At 37.2% G+C, this 12,487-nt stretch overlaps 1 protein-coding gene and 1 non-coding gene across 11 annotated transcripts in view; one reads left to right on the forward strand and one right to left on the reverse strand.

Moving 5' to 3' along the window:
* Positions 1-12,487, reverse strand: part of ASPH (aspartate beta-hydroxylase) — a 223,839-nt gene that overhangs the window by 97,891 nt on the left and 113,461 nt on the right. The window lies entirely within an intron of this gene.
* Positions 2,200-2,306, forward strand: LOC120362384 (U6 spliceosomal RNA). The gene has a single exon (XR_005578301.1). It is a non-coding gene; the product is annotated as a U6 spliceosomal RNA (small nuclear RNA).

Genomic DNA, 12,487 nt, shown 5'->3' on the forward strand with positions numbered 1-12,487 from the left:
CATCAAAAAAGTAGAAAGATTTCAAATAAACAACTGAATGACACACCTCAAAGAACTAGGGGGGGAAAAAAAAGCCAAACCTTAAACTACTTGAAAGAAACAAAAGTAAAGATCTGAGAAAAAGCAAACAAAATCGGGACAAAAATAAAAATCACAAAAGATCAATGAAATGAAAAGTTGATTTCTTGAAAAGAAAAACAAAATTGATAAACTTCTAGCTAGAATGATTACGAAAAAGAGAAGACTCAGATAAATAAAATCAGAAATAAAAATGAGACATTTTAATTGATGTCAGAACTACAAAGGATCATCAGAGACTATTATGAACAATCATACACTAACAAACTGAAAAACCTAGAGGAAATGGATAGATTCCTAAACACAAAGGAAGAAACAGAAACTCTGAACAGACCCCTAACAAGTAATGAGAGTGAGTCAGAAATCTCTCAACAAAGAAAAGCCTGGGACCAGATAGCTTTACAGTTGAATTTCACCTAACTTTTAAAGAACTAACACCAATTCTCAAACTATTCCAAAAGAGAAGGGAATTCTTCCTAACTCATTTTACCAGGATAGCATTGCCCTGATACTGAAACCAAACAGGACACAACAACAACAAAACTACAGGCTGATATTCCTGATAAACATAGACCATCCCTAATAAAATATTAGCAAATTGAATCCAATAACACATTTAAAAAAATAACAGGCTGTGATCAACTGTAATCTATCCTGTGGCTACAACGATGGTTCAACATATGCAAATTGCAAAAAGACATCAATGGAAGGACAAAAACCACATGATCATCTCAATAGTGACAGAAAAGGCATTTGATAAAATACAACAGCCTTCTGAACAAAGTAGGCATAGAAGGAACATATCTCAACACAATAAAGAGCATGTATGACAAACCCACGGCTAACATCACAGTGAGTGGGGAGAAGCAGAAAGCCTTTCCTCTAAGAACTGGAATAAGACGAACGTGTTTGCTTTCACTACTCTGGTTTAACATAGGATTGGAGGGTCCAAGCCAGAGCAAAAGAGCAAGAGAAAGAAGTAAGAGGCACTCAAATTGAAAAAGAGGAAGTCAAAGTGTCTTGTTTGCAGATAACATGATCTTATATAGAGAGAAATCTACCAGAGAACGTTCAGATCTGATAAACAAATCCAGTCAAGTTACGAGATACAACGTCAACATGCAAAAATAAGTAGCATTTCTATACACCATAACAAACTAGCTGAAAAAAATTCAAGGAAGCACTCGCATTGACAATAGATACGAAAAATACCTCGGAATAAATTTAGCCAAGAAGGTAAAAGAGGGAAATTGGAACAAAGAAGAAAATGTGAAAAACAGAAAACATACAGCAAGATGATAGATCTAGATCTAATCATAGCAATAATCACATTAAATATAAATACTTCCAATTAAATGCCAAAGAATTTCAGCTTGGATAAAAAAGTAAGAGCCAGCCATGTGGTAACTTCAATAAATACACTTCAAATATAAAGACACAAATAGGTTAAAAGCAAATGAGTGAAAAATGGCACGTTATTCTAATAAAAAGGACAATAAAAAAGAGCTGAAGTGCCTGCCTGTGTGACTATTGAAGCAGATTTCAGGCCAAATAATATTCTCAATGATAAGGGGTATTATTTCATAATGAGAAAGCAGTCAATTCATTAAGAGAACATTAATAATCTAAAAGTGTATTCCTCAAGTTACAGAACTCTAAAATTCACGAAACAAAATCTGACAGAACTTTAAAGAGAGTAGAAAAATCTACAATTCCATCAGAGGCTTTGGTAGCCCTCCCTCAGTAATTAATAGGACAGGTAGAGAGAACATCAGCAAGGATACAGAAGATCTGAACAATGGTATGAAGCAACTTGACCTAAATGACATTTCTAGACTCCTTGCAACGATAGCAAAATACACACCTTTGCAAGTGCATATGGAATAGTCCAGGTTTCCACCTTACAAAACTAAAAAAGGAAGAACAAATTAAACCTAAAGTAAGTGGAAGAAAGGAAATAATAAAGATCAGGGTACATATTGATAAATTAGAAAGAAGGAAAATACCACAGAAAGATAAAGAGAGAGAAAATACAAATAAACATAGCCAACATCATGAATGAGTCAGGTGACATCATTACAGATTCTGTAATTATTAAACAGATAATAAAGAAATATTATAGTGCTCGCTTCGGCAGCACATATACTAAAATTGGAATGATACAGAGAAGATTAGCATGGCCCCTGCGCAAGGATGACACACAAATTCGTGAAGCAGTCCATAAAAAAAAGATATATTATAAACAATGTTATGTCAATTAACTCAACAAATTAGATGAAATGAACACAATTCTTGAAAGACACAGCTACCAAAGGTTACTCAAGAAAAAACAAATCAAATAACCTGAATATCATGTATCAATCAAATAAATTAATCTTATGGTTAAAAACTTTTTCACAGAAAGAATTATAGGCCCAGTCATCTTGATTAGTGAATTCTACCAAACATTTAGCAAAGAAATAATACATAAATTCTTAAAGAGAAGTGGTTGTTTCCCAACTCCTTCTGTGAGGTCTGCATTACTATCAAACCAAAATCAAATAAAGCTATTACATGAAAAGAAAACTACTAACTGGTATCCTTCATGTATACAGATGTAAAAAATTTCTTTTCAAAATTTTAGCAACTCAAATCTGAAAAGATATATAAGGAATAACACATCACGAGTTTCAACTCAGAAATGTATTAATGTATAGCTGTTCTAACTTCTAGAATTAGTCAGTACAATTTATATTAATACAATAAAAGTGAAAAATCATATCATTTCAAAAAAAAAAAAAAAAAAGCCGTTGACTAAATCCAAAACTAATTCATGAAAAAAAAAAAAAGAAAGAAAACTTTAAGCACTATAGACACAGAAGGAAATTTCCTCAATCTAATAATGAGGATCTATGAAACACCTAAAGCTAACATAATACTAAACAGTAACAGACTGAATTCCACCCTCTCTAGCCCCCAAGATCAGGAAAAAGACAAAGATGTCCATGCATAACTTCTCCTAAGCATTTTACTGGAGGTTGCGGCCACTGAATCTGGGAAATGTAAACTAACGCGTAGGGACCTTAAGTGGATCAGAGGCTGCCTGGAGTTAGGGAGGGGCAGAGAGGAAGAACATCTGGGAGAGGTCACAGAGCAGCACCAGGAAACACCAGGGATCACTGGATATGGTCATTATCTTGATTGTGGTGAGGGTTTTACAGTTTCATACCTGTCAAAACTTATCAAACTATATGCTTTTAGGTGAAGTCTATTGTATAGTAACTATACAATAATAAACATAAAGAAACATAACCACAATACCATTATTATATAAAAAAAGAAATTCATGGCCGGCCGCAGTGGCTCACACCTGTAATCCCAGTACTCTGGGAGGCAAAAGCGGGCAGATAACTTGGGGTCCAGAGTTCCAGACCAGCCTGGCCAACACGGTGAAACCCCAACTCTACTAAAAATGCAAATATTATCCGGATATGGTGGTGGGTGCCTATAATCCCAGCTACTTGGGAGGCTGAGGTGGGAGAATCGCTTGAGCCTGGGAAGCAGAGGTTGCAATGAGCCGAGAGATCAGGTCGACTGCACTCCAGCCTGGGCAACACCATGAGACTCATTTTCAAAAAAAAAAGAAAGAAAGAAAGAAAGAAAAGAAAGAAAGGAAAGAAAGAAAGAAAGAAAGAAAGAAAGAAAGAAAGAAAGAAAGAAAGAAAGAAAGAAAGAAAGAAAGAGAAAAGAAATTCACAATAAATTCTCAATATCATAGTTGGATACTTTTACTGATTATTCAGTTTACATTTCCCTGATTGCCTTAAGGATTTATGTTTTTAGAGCTTGTTTAACTTGAAATGGGACCTAAACAAGATTCAAAGACAGCAATTGGTTTTGTGTGAAACAAATCGGAACTTCCTGCAGAATACTGTGAGATATAAATTGTCCATTAGGAAATACTGAATAGAAGAGGGCCAAAAACATTTTAGGACATCCATATCTACTGCTACATAGAAAAAAAACCCAGTCTGAAATATGACAATCTGTTCTGACCTATTTGTCTAAATTTCTCCATCACATTAGTTTGCTTATTGGATTCTCCAGAACACCATGTGTGACAGTTTTCAAACCATTTTGATAAATATTTATTGAGTGCCTCATAGGCATTATGCTAACTAGTGTGGGGACACAAAGATAAACAAGACAATCCCTATCCTCAAGTACTTTACACATTAGAAAGTGGTGGTGGGGGGGAAGTACATTAATGACTAGAATAAAAGGTTGAAAATTATCAGGGAAAGTAAGAATTACAAAGTGCTCTGGGAACACAAAGAAGCAAAGGATTAGCACTAATTGGAAAAACAAGGAAAGAATTAAAGAAATGACAGAACATTAGAACTGACTCTTGAGGCACACATCTAATTTGCAATGAGGTAGAGACAGGGAAAAACATTTCAAAGGAAGGGGAAAGTATGTAGATACAAATGTGAAAGGGGTATGTGCAGGCATTTGTGAAAAATCTTGTGGAATTCTATAAGGTGTGGGGACATGGAGAGTTAGGGCCAAGGCTATACAGGTGGCTTACAGCAAGATTATGGGGTCTCTTGAACAAATTTCTGATGAATTTTGACTTTGCTCCACTGACAATGTAGTATCACTGATGGCTTCAATGATTGAGCATATGAATCCTGTCTTTTGGGAATTTTCTCTTGCTGTAGGTAAGATATGTATATGTAGAAAGGCAAAAACTAGAGGCAGGAAGATTCCTTGGATGTGATATACAAGCCTGAGATGTCACAGGGCTGAGGCGATAGTAGTGCCGAAAGAGAGAGAAATGGTTAAATTCCTGGCTAAATTAAATGGTTAAATTTTATGGGGGGGGGGGGAAAAAGACTTGAAAATAAAACTCAGGAAAATTTGGATTTGAAAATATCAAAGAAAAAAATTAAAAATGTATAATCTTATCGGTAACACTGACATTCAGATAATCAATTTCACTTGAATAAAAATACATGAATTAGTTTTATTACATTTATAAATGATAGGGTTTCCAACATAATGCACTACTGAGCATATGTCACTTAGAAGGAGGTGACATTCCTGAACATCACAGATTATTGTCAGCCCCAAAGATGTGATATACATTGTGATTCCTTTTATGAATAATGTGCAGTTTATTTTTATGCAACAGCACACCACATGTTTTGGTTGTTAACAGATGGCAAACTCTTTTTACCACGGTTTTAAACTTGCACATTGGGAATGAAAACTATTTATACAGTAAACACTTGAGTGGATCCTATCTTTGGACAAGTTTAATTAAAGAATGAGAGACCAATTGCACAATCAAGGAGACTCAGGGGAGGAAGCAGGAACTTGCTTCTTTGCTGAATACATTATTTTTTCCCAGCAATTTAAAGCATACATGGAAATTAATGGCACTATTGAGTTTTGTAATAAATCCCTTAAGCATTTAGCTTTTTTTGTTAGCGGTTTTCAAACTCAGTGTTAATAAAGCTGTAACATCCAAGGTAGAAAGAAAGCATAACTTACTCTTTAACGAGATGCCACTACAAGCATTCCTCAAATAGCTTTCCAATATTCTCATACCTTATTTAACTTGTAGATGTTAATTTTCACATATAAACATTGCCTAGAAAAACATCCCTGAAGAATTGCCACCCTTCTCTTGCACTTAGAGACACTGGAATGTTATGCGTATAAAGTTTAACACAGTCTTTAAGAGTCTCTTAGAAAAGGAACATACACAAGCAACATCAGATTACTCTTCTATTGCATTTGGATTTAGGGATGATATGCATTTTATACAAAACAATCACTGGAGGTGAAGTATGATAAAAGTTGCTCATATCTGTATAACATGACACCAGCGACAATGCCAAATGGCCATCCAACCTTCACAAAAACCACAGAGGTGCAGGTAGAATTATCTCCATGTTTTACACATGGGAAATAAAGCTCAGAGAGGCCAGGAGACTTATCAAGATGAAAGAGCAAATAAAAATTGGTAAAGCTGATTAAAACTCCTAGTCAAGAATCCTTTCTACTGTACTGCAAGAATTTTCTAGAATTAAATAAGTGATTTCACACTAGTAAGAGGAATTCTTATGGCTATAAGGAAAATGCTCACTGCTAAAATAATAATAATGATGATAATAATGGCTACTTCAAAAGCTGATGCTTTTGAAGATGCATAATGTCATTATGTTAAAATTATTTAACATAATGTCATTATGTTAAAACAAAGAACAAGTCCTACGTCTCCAAACTTCCTGTAATGTCATAAGGGCCTTGACTTTCAAATACCACATTCAGCCACACACTTTAAAAACAAAACAAATCAAACCCCAAACTCAGACTGACCAAGAATGGAAACCTCTTGTGTATTCCCATCACGCCAGTACTAATGCACGAAGTGTGTCTGATACTATTAATCTAAAAGGCAATTTAAAAATATTCCAAATTTTTCTTTCTAACAAGTCTCTTCACTTGTATTTCATAATCACAGAGAAATACTCCAGTAAGAGCATTGTCAAGCTATTATCATACCTCTCAGGGGGTAAAAGACAATCTGCCTCTGGCCTCCCTGAGAAGGCACAGAGGTATGCCATTAATGGCACAACAACACATACCCTGCTGGGTCCTATACTGCTTGACTCTTAGGACTGTCTGGAAGTGCCATGAAAAAATATACTGCAGAGAATGCTCATGTATGCTCACAGCAGCAGTTAAAAAGCAAAGACGCAGTATGAATCAAAGTGACATGGCCCAGAAATTAAATGCTCACCCAAGTTCATTGGTTTTATGTTGAAGCTATAATTTGCAATTAATGCTACTTCCACCCTATGACTAGCTGAATGACATTAGTAATAACATCACTAATATGATGATATAAATGCACAAAGAAGTCAGTGATCCTTGGGGGAGAGGAACCAAATTTCAATGAAGTGTAAGAATCAAGGTTATTACCTGAAACACAACTTTATCAAACCTTGGCTTTTATGTAAAAGGGTATCAATTAAAGTCATTACACTGTATAAACAGATTTTATTCACCTCTATTTCAAGTTTAAAGTGTGCTTCACACAATTTGAATCAAGTTGATATTTTAACTGCGGTAGCTGGCCCACCCCAAAGGCTTAAGATAAATCATAGATGTAGGTGCCAATTAAATCCATTACTTTAATTTCATTAAATTATTATGAAACAGGAATGGGACAAAGAGAAGTTATCATCAATGTATTGACGAATCAAAGTAGCAAAAGTGTAAAAGTCATTGGATATAAGAAAAAAATGAATTATGGTAATTTTCCCAAAAAGTGTTGGTATCAAGGGTTTTCAAGACAAGAGTCTAATCTTATCTTCTGTATAGAGAGCACAGTCCATTATACCCAACTAAGTACTGACCTTGGAGTAAGGCTGGGCTTGCTGTGTGCAGAAGCACCTGTGATACTTTTTCCATATCAACTTATCATCCCTGTCATTAGAAATATGTCAGTATCCGAATTCACGGGGCTATTGCACGGATGCAACCCTTACCCACTACTTGAGAACTAGCTCAAATGTCATCACTCCATGAAGACTGAGTTTGCTTTCCATCTCCTGCCAGCAGTGTGTCATTTCCTCCTTGGTGTTCACACGGCATTTTGTTCCTAGCCTCTATCTCTTTACATTGTAGTTACTCGCTTTGTTTTCAAAGTGCTCCACAGAGCACGGGACACAAAGGAGCCCAAATATTTGGCAAATTAATACATCATCCCTCTTAGCTACAGGCTGTTATCTTCTTTATTCAGTTCCCCTTCCATTCTTTAAGGAGGGTCAACATGTCAAGGGATGGCTGAAGTACCAGGACATGGTGCAAGAGGCCTGGCCTTCACAAGGCACAAATGAATTCCCTGTAAATGAAAATTGTTGGAATATATGTAATTCTTTCTCCTACACCCTTCATCCATGCATGCTGACTTTTAAAAATGAAACCAAAGGCAAAAGCAGTGTTCTCTGAGTCTACCATGACCAACTCAACAAATGTATTCAAAATTTGAGATGAGTTTAGAATTCACAACATAAATGGCTACATATTCACCTTAAGTAGTTAACATATCTAGTAGTAATTAATTTAGGAGAGGAACCATGAAAGAAGTACCGTTATGCCCTCAGTAATGTTTTCTTACCACTTTAATAAGAAGAGTTAAAGAAAGAAGCCAACATCCTCTCTGGCATGAGAGACCCATGAATGGGTCTATGGCAATGACCCAGAAAATACTGAGAACCTTCTGAGTACAAAGCACAGTTACGTTCCTTCAGTAAAAAGGCAGAAAGTGAACCAATGAAGGGGAATGTATCTGCCACTTACTATTAGCATTATGTTTTTCCTCAAACACCTTCATCCTATATAGCAATACTTCTTCAGTGAATGACATGTTCCCACGTACATAAGAATTTAATTAGTTGCCTCAAATATTTAAATGGCAAAAATCTCAAAGAGGATTGTGTCTACCCCCAGCTGCTAAATGAAGGTGGATAATAAGAACAGCAGGAGTAGGGAGGAGGACAGGGACTTCAGCCAATGGTCAGGTGGGTCTCTCCAGTCCAAGGCTGAAGGCAGTTGCTGTTTTCCCAGGCAACACATTTGCAGCACTGGGAAAGACTGGCCTTTCTTCCAGCACTTGCTGGCATCAATGCAGTAGTAACTAGCAGCATCAGACAAAGCCAGACCTTTGAAAATATCATTGGTAAAAATCTTGTTATTTAATAGCTGAAGTTTGAGCACATGTAGATGGCAACTGAGAATTTGTTAAAATCAGTCTTTCAGTCCTGATTCACATTTTCATGGTTTGGTAAAAGAATGGAGCTGACAGAGCTGAGCGTCTGCCGATGAGACAGAGCATGGGCCAGAGGATGAAAAGGGTCTACGCCAAGATTCAGACAGCAACAGCTGCCTCCACTACCAAGCTCAGTATTCTGTCCGCACCATGAGAAGGAAGCATGGCAAATTTTCTGTAGCTCCTCAGTACAGCTGGGTTTGCCTATCATTTGTGGCTCATATGGTCATCTTTAAGATAGCTGTTTAATAAACTTACATTTTTTTTTTCTTACAACAGGTTCCGTTTTTCTCAATCCTTTTGTTGGCTTTATATTTTATAAATTTAAAAAAACCTTCAAATGGGATTCAAATACTGTCAAAAAATGATTTCTGAATCAGGTGATATCAATAAAAATTTTTAGTTAAGATGCACCTGGAACACAGATCAGATTGACTAGGTCAGCTGCACGTCTTAACTAACACTTCTCAACCATGACTGCACATTAGAATTATTGCACCTAGAGCGATGAAATCAGAATAGTTGAAGGCGGGACCCAGGGCACCGTTTGAAATCTCCCCCATGTGATCTAAGGTGCTTTCTTCTTCCTCTTCATCCACTGGGATCCATCCTGCAGTCCTCTGCTGTCACTGTGCCTGACCAGCAGTGACACAGAGCTGGGTGAGACTGGCAGGCAGCTAGGGGTGGGAAATGCGACAGTATACAGTGGTGCCTAAGGAGAACCTAGTTTTGTTTGGGTGCATCACTGGTTTCGATAGATGGAGGGCAAGGAGGAAAGGGGAAGGTTAGATAAAAGCATTATGGCAGGTGATACACCACGAGTGCAGCTGCTCTCCTGGCACTGAGCTCATGTCCTGCTGCCTTCATTCTGGACCAGCTCCTAACGACGTGGCAGGGCTAGTGAGAGGGCCCTGTGCTATTTATTCCAGGGATTCTGAGTATCCAATGCTACCCCTCCATGTGGAAATCTTGCTTTCTGTCAGCAAACATCCTCTGCTGGCAGCCTTACTTGTGGTCTGTTCCAGAATCCCTGTGAGGCTGGGTTTCTCTGTATTTCTGAGATAGATTTGCCTGCTGCCTCCTGCGAGGCCTCCAGACACTGCCTGTGGGAGGTGCCTAATCTTCATTCCACACCCACCCAGCACCAGGCATGGTAACAGCAAAGGTCTGTGGTATAGATCCCAATGGATGAAGGGGAAGAAAGCATTGCAGCGCAGAGGAAAGGCATGACTAACATTCAATGTGTTAAGGAAAGGTGGTAGACTGACTTCCAAGCAGGATGTAATGAAATCACCCAAACTGAAACACAGAATTTGATTTATTTTCACCATTACTAATATTTTCCTATTGTCAGTATATATTTGATTTTTAAGTGAAAAATATAAAAAGTAGGGCAGGAACTACTGCTGTAAATGCCACTGGACCTATCATTATATTAGAAGAATTCAAAGTGCTATGGGGAAGAGGTCTACAGGGCTCAGACGAAGGTAATTTTCAGTAATGCATTTTCCAAACTAATGTACACACCAGTGTGAAATCTTGTTTAAATAAATGAATATATTCAACTACTCACAGCACTGTCTTTTTATGGCACATTTTTTGAAAGCTTAATTTTAAGTTAGTTTAGGCATATGTGGTTAAAGTTCTTTTTTTTTTTTTTTTTTTTTTTTTGAGATGGAGTCTTGCTCTGTTGCCAGGCTGGAGTGCAGTGGTACAACCTCGGCTCACTGCAACCTCCACCCCCAGGGTTCAAGTGATTCTCCTGCCTCAGCCTCCCAAGTAGCTGGGACTAGAGGTGCATGCCACCATGCCTACCTAGCTAATTTTTTTGTTAATTTGCCTCAGTATATAAATAAACAATTGTATTCATAAACAGTAATGCCTGATTTGAAGAGTGTCACACCTTCCTTCATTAAAAAAATTACAATCCTAACAATAATTTGAAAATATACCAATACCTGACTTTTTTCCTTAAGAAACCTATTTTACTTTCCTGCTCATATTGTCACAATCATTACACAAATTACCTTTGTAAAATGTGGACTGCTCCATGGGCAGCATTAGAATGGGATTTTAATGATAATGAAGAATTCGCTATTGTTGTCCTGTGGTGTGTTTGAAGATGCACTCTGGTGGAAGCAGGTGTCCTAAATTATCACATGTACTACACTATGGTTAGAAATCATGAAATGAAAAATAAAAACAAAGAGAATGTGTATTTCAACATAGCTAAAAACTTCTACTATACTTGCTAAGACTGGTAATATATGCTGAGCTTATTCAAATCACTAAAATTGCTATAATTAAACTTCTCTCTAAATCAGACTTGTGTGAGAGTCAGAAATCTCCTATAATTAACTTATCTATGGAAGTAATCAGACAATAACTGCTGGTGTATTTTAGGAACCACTAAAACTACTGTAGCTGTTGAATGTAATGACTATAATAAATCTTTAACAGCAGTTATCTCATAACCTCTTTTCACAGCTGCAAGGGTGAACGGGAGACTGTTTTCTCAAAGCTTTTCCTTGAGTTGGTTTAATTGTGATATTGCTACATTGCTCTTCTACAACATGGAAAAATTACTATGAATAATCGTTAGTGGGAACTTAACCACCAGCCTGTGCTGCAACATCTAGGCAGACTTGTCAATGAGGAATACCTGTGTTTCAAGACTGCTAAATTAAGGGCTAAAGCATCTTCAATGGGCAGCAAAAAGATAAAGACAGAAGATCTAACTAGGCTGGCCATGCAGTAGTTAAGTTCAAGGAAGTGATGACTTGGTCAAACCCACATGCATCAGTGGAATGGACCCTCAGAGACTGAATGATTCCAACTTCATGACAGGTGCCTTTGCGCCAGGCACGACAGTTCTCATCTCAATAAGATGAATGAATGAATTTTTAAAGGAAAAGACCACACTTCATACTTTCCAATCTCACAAGCCAAAGCCATCCCTGGCTGACTTACTATCCACCTTCATGAGTAGCCCCAGGGAGTCAGGTAAAGAAGCCAGCAAACTTGAGGAGGATGGATTAGCTACATATGACTTCAGAAACAAATCATCCCCAAACTTAGCACTCTGCAACAACAATAGAGATTTATCATATTTCACAAGTTTTTTACTATGTGGATCCAGATTCTTGTATACTCTCATAATGTGGCAGCTGGTTTTCTCCAGAGTGAGTGATTTAAAGGGATTATGGTAAGAGCTGCAACATCTTTCATGCGTTAGCCTTGGAAGTCACACTGTCATTTCTGCAATATTCTTTTGGCCACATAGATCAGCTTTATTCAATAGACAGAGAAGTACACAAAGGTGTTAATACCAGCAGGCAAGAATCACTGGGGGCTGCCTTCTAGACTGACTGCTATACAAATCTACCTCCAAAAAAGCAGCTTCTGATGAAATGTACAAGTTTGTTATGTTTTGCCTGAGTGCATTTCCCAGTACAGGTGATAAAAGTTCTACCGGTTTGAGGTGTAAAGAGGGCAGAAATTGAGTTGGCCAGGTAACTGAAAATTTAGATAGAGAATCTCAGAAGTTAGGTAATTCCAGAAGGCAAGTCTCAAAATCTGAGTATC

Source organism: Saimiri boliviensis, chromosome 15 (genome assembly GCF_048565385.1).
Source record: "Saimiri boliviensis isolate mSaiBol1 chromosome 15, mSaiBol1.pri, whole genome shotgun sequence".
Lineage (NCBI taxonomy): Eukaryota > Metazoa > Chordata > Mammalia > Primates > Cebidae > Saimiri > Saimiri boliviensis.